Below are 9,425 nucleotides of genomic sequence, written 5' to 3'. Positions count from 1 at the left end.
TCAAACGGGGTAACTTGCAACAGCGGGGTAACATGCAACAACGCTATATCGATCCAATTTATTGTACTTTTTAATCTGTTACTTCAATTTTTAATCCATATCAGTCACCGAATCTTGTAGTTAACAGTTCAAAGAAGCCTTGGATGCTGTTATGTTGATTTTCTGCTATTCTGGTGATTTTTAAAAAATCCCACAAGATGGTGTCAAATTTATCGTCAATTTTTCGTCTGTAAAACGTTTGTGTCGCCCACAAGTACTTCAAATAAAAGAAGCCTAACATACATTTTTATAGTAAAATGAATAATAAGGAAACAAAATAATTGATTTACGGTGACCGGTTCTGTTTATTCTGCTTGTTACCACATTATTCGTAAACCAAGAACTTAAACGGGGTAACTTGCAACAGCTGGTAGATATAAAAAGCTGTGTTCCGTTAACTTCACGAGGCAAGTTATCATTTAATTTTGCATCAAGCAATACTAAAGCACACCTGAAGAGTGTACGATACTTTCGGTAAGTCGGAAATATGCCAGTTTTTCTCTGGAAATACTAAAAATGGTCATATAAGAGGTCAAAAATAAATTATCCTCACAAGCAATATGACAGTGTCTAATCACGATCACTCGTAACGTAATGAACATTCATATATTACGTAACCAAGATATCGATGATTTTTAACCCCGCTGCTCCAATTCGTGACGCGATTTTGCATAGTGGATATACGACGTGTAATGCATCGTTACACAACTCCCGCTCCTGTGTTACGTAATATGTGAATGGTCTTTAAAGAAGGCAGCTCTGTCGGATCCAGACAAGGAATATCAACTGCATGAATAATATAAAAAGTTTAATTCGTAATTTTTGTTACAGGGCTCATAAATTATTTTCATCAACGAGACATAGGACATTTATGCGTATATTCATAGCAAAAGCATTAAAAATCGCAAGGCGGATTATCATTTGCCTATTCAAGTCAAAAGAAACTCATACAAATCATTAAATTCATTCTATGTCCAAAAAATATTGCTTGTTGCAAGTTACCCCGTTTGAGGGGTTACTACTAACAAATTAGTTAAAAAATTCTACAGCAGCCAATATTGATCGCATATTTTTTCTCAATATGTGAAATTGTTCTATTCTGGAGCTAATAACTTTATATTAATTAAATATCCTCAAATGTACTACAGATAAGTTTTTACTTGCAATCATAGTTGAGAATTGTTGCAAGTTACCCCGTTTGACGGTATCGTATATAATTACTTATAGAGCTGAAACGCGTATATTTATTCCTCATCACGTATATCGCCTCCAAGATAGTACGAATATGCCAGTTTTATCGCATCAAATACGATTTATTAGCAAGTATATATGTACGTAATGCTGATTTTTAACTTTTTTTATACATATAAAAATGCTAGCTGGGGTAATTGCGAAAAAACTAGCATCCAGGCATGTGTCTTTCTAGGTAGTGTACTTAGTTTAAATTTATATTTCAAAATTTTATGCAAGACAAATTATGGCACTCTTTTGTTTTATACAATAAGCAAATTTCTATTTTTACTAATTTTATTTCTGTTACTTGTGGAAATTGAATTTATATCTCTCTACTATTAGAAATCTAATATTCAATTTTTGCAATAAGCCTGAATTGATGCAATTTTTTGCTGTTTCCAGCACAGATGAAAAGAACTCAGCATTGCCAATCAGACATCAATGATCCGAGTGAAGCTCTTACGTTTATGTTCGTGTTGTTTTCTACATTTATTCATTCATTCTCGACAATAGTGAATAAAATCAACTGTGAATCATTCATTCATTTTGAACTGTCGACAACGGCAAACGAAACTACAATAAATGTAAACATTGCTCCGAAGTTTTAATTAATTTCTTTCAGCCATGTTTTGTTGTTTGTGAAAAGCAAGCAATTTAAAAAACTCAAGATAAGATACAAGATCTAAAATATCAATCAAGAGCAAGAAAATGATTAATACCTATAGTGCAATCATTCAGCACTACAATTCATGAATGAATGGTTTTAAAGGGTAAAAAACTGAGAAAAACAAACACTATCAGCAGTTCAGTAGTCTTGTCCATGGGCTGACAGATAAAAGAATACTACTAGGGGTAAAACCGTATGCGCTGAATGCGTTTTATAGTCGCCTATTATTCATACATTACTTAAACTCTGTTTGACCAAAATGCTTTATATTTGTGAAAAAATGTTTTCTGTTTCACTCTTTGTTATCGTAGACCTAGAATAATAAAGAAGAGAAGCGGTTAGGTAGTTTTCTTGAACTTTTTACCTTTAACAAGTTATAATTTTAAAAATATGTTTGTTTTTGTTTTTCATGGTCTAGAAAACATTATTTTCGCTTTCATTTGCATTACTTTACATTCATGTTGGCTTGAGAAATCAGATCCATACGGATAAAAAGCTATAGATTCGTTTCAAAAATGACCTTAAAAGATAAGTTGAAATTTACAAAACTACATCATCGATAGATTCCGTTTCAGATTCTAATAAAACAGGTATGTGTTCGAGCGCCCAATCATCCTAGCAATGTTTCTCTCAATGATTGGATTATTTCTGTTAAAAAAATTAAGTTAACATCTTTATTTCATGCACAGCTCATAAACCTACGCTCAGATGCAGTGGCTACCGACCGGTCCGAATGCATGGAAAACTTGAACACCCAGTCTCGCACGATTCGTCGCTTTGCTTTCCCCACTAACACAACCACTATACCGGCAGCAAGGGGAAATTCTAATACACGTGTGTATTACTACATATTTTGGCAGTCTGCTGTACGCGTTTTTCGTTTGTTTCTTTTCCGGAACAAAACCGGATTTTTTGAAACTGCTTAAAATTGTCTGCATTCATTTTGTACTCTGTCCTTGCACGCCAGCAGCCCCGGTTTGGTGAGGTGTTGTTTCTCAGGATCAGCTTGTGGTCCTTTGGAGATGATGGTCAGTTTGCAGAATGAACCTATAGAGTAGAGCACGTATCCCTAAGCCGTTATTACGTTGTGTTTTGTAATTATTTTTGTCGGTTTTCTAAAATTTTTATTTCGTCGTTAAGAAAATGCTATTATGTTAGGTTTTTGTGTTATTTTGCATTTGTTTGTACCATAATGATCTCGTGGAAGTAAAAAATTCACTGTTAGATCGCTAGAGCATTCAAAGAATTCGAATCGCGTAAATCGAATGGAGTCACTCGGTCGTTCGAACCTTGTTGGCGCGAATCGCGACGGTAACAATATTGCGTTACGGAGAACACAATCTGCCGAAGTTGTTACGCATACGGATGAAAATCGACCAGACTCGTCATCGTCGGCGGCATTCGGTGAAAATGTGTTGGAAAATTTCACTTTACAAACAAACTTTCACCGACAGCATCATGAACGTCAGAAACGAAAGCGCAAAGAATCGTCTTTTTCCTCCTGCTCATCGTCCTCGTCGGCATCGTTACTGTCGCTGGCACCGAGCTCGGAGCGAACGCTATTTTCCGTAAACGGAAGAACAACCGTCGCAGTGGGTGGTAGTGGTGTTGGTGTTGGTGAGGAAAATTTGTCCGTTGGGGGTGGTAGTGTGGAACAGAGTGCACGACAGAAAAGTGAAAAATTGTTGGGTTTGTTCAGAACAGCTGATTTGAATGAATCTTCCTCGTACGGCCACCAGGCTCAGGCCAACAACAATAACAACAGGTCGGCGAGGCAACAGCAGGACGAGCCGGATTCGCCGCAACGGAAGCGACCGAAATACGACTACACACGTGATCAGATGTTCGAAGTAAATAGACTTTTATTATTCTGTTCAAGTACTTTAGCAGTTTTGCTTTCATTTTTTATGCACCGGCTTTTGAGTTGTTTTTGGTGTTTTTGCTGGCTTGTTGGTGGTTTATGTTATATACACGACATGCATGACATGCACTGCCGATGCTTATAGTGACGAAAGTGAAACCACGGGTTTATTTTTGTATTTCTTTTGTTCTGTTGCGACTCGCAGATTTTCCAACCGTGGGTGATTCGAACGTACGGAGACCGGGCGAAAACAAAAACGATCACACTCAAGAAGCAGGCGAGGATAATCAAAACTCTCAAAGGACTCGAGATGAACAACCCGGACAGTTCGAAGTTTCGATTTTGGGTAAAGACCAAAGGTAAATTGAAATTTTTATGGCGATAGTTAAAAGTTATTGGACTTACATTTTATGTGAACTAACACAATTATATTCAGTTTTATGCAGCTCAAAAATAGCTTGACGAGCATATTTTGTTAGATTATAAAACAAGTTCAAGGTCTAGGAGTACACGTTGATGTTAATAATTTTCAGCAATCTCCAATAAATGAATTAAAAATAGGATGAATGTAATCAGATTTTTTGACATTTTAGCATCAATTTTGCAACATTCTAACTTTCAACTGTATATTTAATATAAGAAATGTTAATATGCCGACCGTGATAGACTTTTTGCTGCTTGCATGAATATTTAGACGAAACGAAATTGTCTGACAGCAGATGAAAACAGTACAAGCGATGTGTATAAAGTACAAGTGTAAATGAGAGACGGGTGTGTAAAAAATATAATAAGCAGAAAATTTTTGCACAGAAATCTAAAAGAAACGATAATGAAAACAAATCGGAGGTGAATTCCTTTTATTTCTACATTGTTAACTATTGTCACGAAAATATGCGTATTTCAGTTACCACTTCTTCGCCTTCTTCGGTGTGTGGCAAGTTTCTACAGTGTATTCGTAACAGTAGTTGACGAAACAAGTGCAATTATTTTGAATCAGAGCTTTTCGACGTTTTTAATCCGAGTGATCAACAGATTCCCTTCGTCATATTCAATAACCCACGAGGATTTTTATTTTTGAAAAAATAGTGGTATTCTTACATTGTTTTTTTGTCGATTATGAAGAGACAATCCATAAATGTTGATGCTCAGTATCAGTTTGAATGTAATTCGCATCAAAGCCGGCGGTGTTAAGTCAGACCGAACCAACTGACAAAAACCTGATTTCAAGAAAAACGTAGTCAAAGTTTCTTACTCTATGTTGTTTATATATGTAGTTATCAATCGTACGAAATCATTTCATATCTATGGTTGTTCGCAATATTTATGTAATATTATTAGAGTTAAATGCAGCTTAGTAAATTCTTGATCGCTTGCTGTCATCAACTCATTTTTTAAAATTTTGTGACTTGGACCGGTCTGATTTTACACCGACCAGTTGGTTCTAATGGTTATTTTTGGTTGTTTTTGTGCCTATCTCGGGAAAGTAGACAAAGAACCGTCGTAGACGAAGTCATCCAGTACCCTAGTAGACCCTAAAAGCAATTCATCTCCGATATGTCCTCGGTTATTCGGGAGTTATACTAAGACGCTCTCTATGTTTCTGGCCTATAAAACGAAATTTTCCTTCCAAGACAACCCGCAATGTTTTCATAATTGCGGGAATGGCTTTCTTCAGTATCTTTAGAGTTAACAGGTTGATGTGCTTATACAAATCCTAAATGCTGTCAAAGGCTTCCCTTGACGGTTAAACTCTAAAAAGCAGTAAGAAGGGCTGTCATGCAATAGATCATTACACGGGAGCTTCTAACCACACTTTTTTGACAGCACTTGGTGGTTTGTTTACATGGTGTTAAAGTTTGAAGTGAGTTTTCTATCTTTGTCCGGCAGATAATGATAAAAACTTAGAGAAAGTACCTTACATGCATTTTAAAGCACCTGATGCGGTAATCCTTCACGAAATTTCAAATCGAAACCGCTGGATGTGACAAAAAACATGTAAACAAACTACCAAGTGGTGTCATTTGACGGCAAAATGACGTCATCGCAAAATGATCTATTACAGTCGAATTTCGCTGGTTGGGCCTTCGCTAGTTGGACTATGGCTCAACTAAAACGAAACTGGATGTCAAAATTGGTTGTCAAGTTAGAACTGACAATCACTAGTCAATTCTTTCAAGGGGTAAGCAAAAGCGTATCAACTTGTAATTCGCGTTAATTTTCAATAATCAATTTTTGAAATTTTCACAGATTATTTAGAAAAGAAAAAGATCCGCGTATTATCCATTTCGCTTTACCAAACTTCGCTTTACCAAATTAGTTCAAAGAATTCAAGTCGCGTATCTTCCGATACATTGTTCTCAACGTATTGAATGATTAAACTCGACTAAGTCTACGGTTATGCAAATCCAGTTTAACCGTTATGTGTGCGACAGGGTACCCGGGTACCTTTTCAGTTTTAAAATAGTTATAACTCATTCAATTTAAAACATACGTCATTGAAATTTTGCGACATCGTAAAACTCGTTGATCTTAAGTAATTGAGGTTTTTTTTGGTGCATATCCATAAAGGGGTTTAGCAATGAGAGTCACTTGAATTTTTTTATTACGTAGGAGGGCGACAAGGGTACCCGGGTACCCATGATTTGCTATCTTCATAACTTTAGTTATGTTGAACCGATTTGGATGAAACCGGTGGCATTTGATTCGTACATTTATCTAGTTTTGATTAGATAAAACGTTTGGCCATCAAATGACAAGTAGTTCCCGGGAATCGGTAATTCCGGAGCAACATGCGGTAAAATGTGGGAAGCCGCATGTTTTGAAAGAATATCAGCTTTCAGTAAACCTATTAGCTTTGAACTTGACACTGTGGACCCATTTTTCATCTAATTATATAAATTGGTGACTTTAGATCGCATTGGCCACTCCAGAATTTGGTTCCTGTAGGGATACAGATGGCGAGTCGGGTGCCTAATCCAATATTAGAATTGGTTTAGCGGATCTTTTAGAAGTTTTGAACTGAAATGGTCAGTTTAGTACTGATTGATAATTTCGGAACTGGTTCCAAATGTATAACGGATGGTTCTACGTTTTGAACGGTTCTGATAATGCTAAGCATTATCTTGAATCCTGCGGTATCATCTGTGACCCCGTAGAAACCATTTTCGAAATAACCAATCAAAATACATCGAAATGTAAAAAATATCACCTACCGAACTAATTCCAAGAACTTTGATACCCATATTGCTAGGTTTTACCTCCAATCCTGGACTGGCCACCCATGACCCCACAGGAACCTACTCCGGAATGGCCAACCTGATTCATCTCATTATATGAAATAGTACATTGTATGAATTTTTAGAGTTTTTATATCCGCATGACTGATTTTCCTGCAATACAATCATTTCTCTTCCTCACAGCGGACACTCTGTCGGAATTCCGGATTTTCGGGCCCCGTATGTCTTTTAGTGGCCAAATGGCCAAATGATTCAAAACTAGATAAATAAACGAATCAAATGACACCTATTTCGTCGAAATCGGTTTAAAATTGTTGATGTTATAACAATATCAATTTTGGGTACCCGGGTACCCTTGTCGCCCTGCTAAAGGTGTTTTTTTTGTCGCACACATAACGGTTAATACATCAGCATACTTAATTTTTTTTGAAAAAGTAGCTTTTGTATACGGCAGACTTTGCTAGTGGCGTAGCGATATATTCGACTCAATAAGGTATATGGGTCATTCCACGTCAAGTGTCCGAGTCACCTGTAATCGACCTTCTTGGATTTTCACCAAACTCAACCAGATTGTTCGTTTTGGGTCAAGAAGCAAAAATCCCAAGTTTGGTGCCGAACTGTGTTCCGTCCAGTCTCGTGGTTTTGAGTGATTCTTATGTCATGACTCTGAGGAACACGATGGTGTGAAATTTTTGAGATCAAATTGTACTCATTGAGAGAAAAATACAAATTTAGTTTTCAGATCGAAAATCGGCAGCGCTGCCGCAAAAAACTGATATTTTTTTCGGATTTCTCAGATGATTTCCCATTAAAATACTAGACTAGAGTTTTTTCTAAATTGAATATTTACGAAGATATAAGCAAAAGAAAATAAGCAAATTTGACAAAAATGATGCTTTTTCGAATAAAAGGGGCGGTTCCCAAAAATCGAGGGAAAGTCGAATCGGCACCAAACTTGGGATTTTTGCTTCTTGACCCAAAACGAACAATCTGGCCGAGTTTGGTGAAAATCCGAGAAGGTCGATTACAAGTTTGTACTTTTTCTCGGTCACTTGACGTGGTATATAGGTATATGTCCATTTTACATCTGTTTTCAAAACAAACATCTCATTTTATGCTTTAAACAAACAAAAATCCGATATTAGCTCAATATCGATTCGATGTTTTACAAAATTGTAACACCAACATAAAACGATGAATGCACCCCTCATGAAATCTTTCCCTTCTGTCAGTTTGCCCAACTAACGAATCACTTTCACTAGTGCCGAGGTGGTGGCCCAACCAGCGAAAGACGACTGTAGTGCACCGATTTTGCTTATTTAACTGTTACACTTCAGCCAAGTAAAATTTGGAAATATTATGTACGGGTTATTTATAGAGTTAACTATTATTCATAAGATTGCTGAACTAAGTATTGCTCTGTCTGAACGGGGTACTCCGAGTTCACATCGGACGGTGGGCTTTACTTTAACAGCTTTAACTGTCACTCTCCAGTCGCCCCTAACACCCGCTGTTCTAGCATTGCGCTTATTCAACGGATATGGGGTCTGTCTCGAAGTCGACGGCCTCTTCTCTGCTGAATATTGTTGTCGCTGGTCTCACATCCGGTTTCCTTGCTACGAGGCCAGCCCATTGTATCGTACCGTATTTTATTCGCTTCACAAAATCCTCATCTTTGTACACTTGGTAAATTTCGTGATTCATGCACCTGCGCCATACATCGTCTTCTAATATGCCACCAATAATTGTTTACAGGATCTTACGCTCAAAAACACCAAGGGCTGGTCGGTCGCTCTCTTTCAATATGCACTATTCGTAGCCGTATCACCGAGTATCACCGCGGGAATTAGCATATTATAGACTGCGAGTTTTGTATGGAGTTGCAGGCTACGGGACCTCACATGGCTACGTAATCCATTGAAGGCACTGTTGGCAGCCGCGATCTGCCATTTTACTTCACGGCTCACATTTATTTATTTATTTATTTATTTATATAATGCACTCATCTGACAATGTCCTAATGAAGGTCACACAAGCTCTTACAAAGCATCTGATCTTGACAATTTTTGAACAAAAATTCGAGTTGGCTCTCCAAATTCGTATAGTTCTACTACTCGAGAGAACATCCGGATGCATGAAGTGACTGGTTTGTTGTACCCAAACGTGGTTCGGTGGAATTCCGTGTGCAATAAAGCCGTAATTCACAGAGATCTTGTCGATGCTCGGAAATTCACTTTTGAAAGTAGCGTCGGCGAATCAATATCGTTGTTCAAAATTGTTGCTATCAGCGTTGCCTGCTGAACTTTTCTGCACTGTTCCAGTGTATCCAAACCGACCAGAAGACAACGTTCACGATAAGGAGGAAGATTCTCTGGGTCTCTCCAAGGCA

Source organism: Sabethes cyaneus, chromosome 3 (genome assembly GCF_943734655.1).
Source record: "Sabethes cyaneus chromosome 3, idSabCyanKW18_F2, whole genome shotgun sequence".
Taxonomy (NCBI): Eukaryota; Metazoa; Arthropoda; class Insecta; order Diptera; family Culicidae; genus Sabethes; species Sabethes cyaneus.
This window is presented reverse-complemented; position numbering follows the sequence as displayed.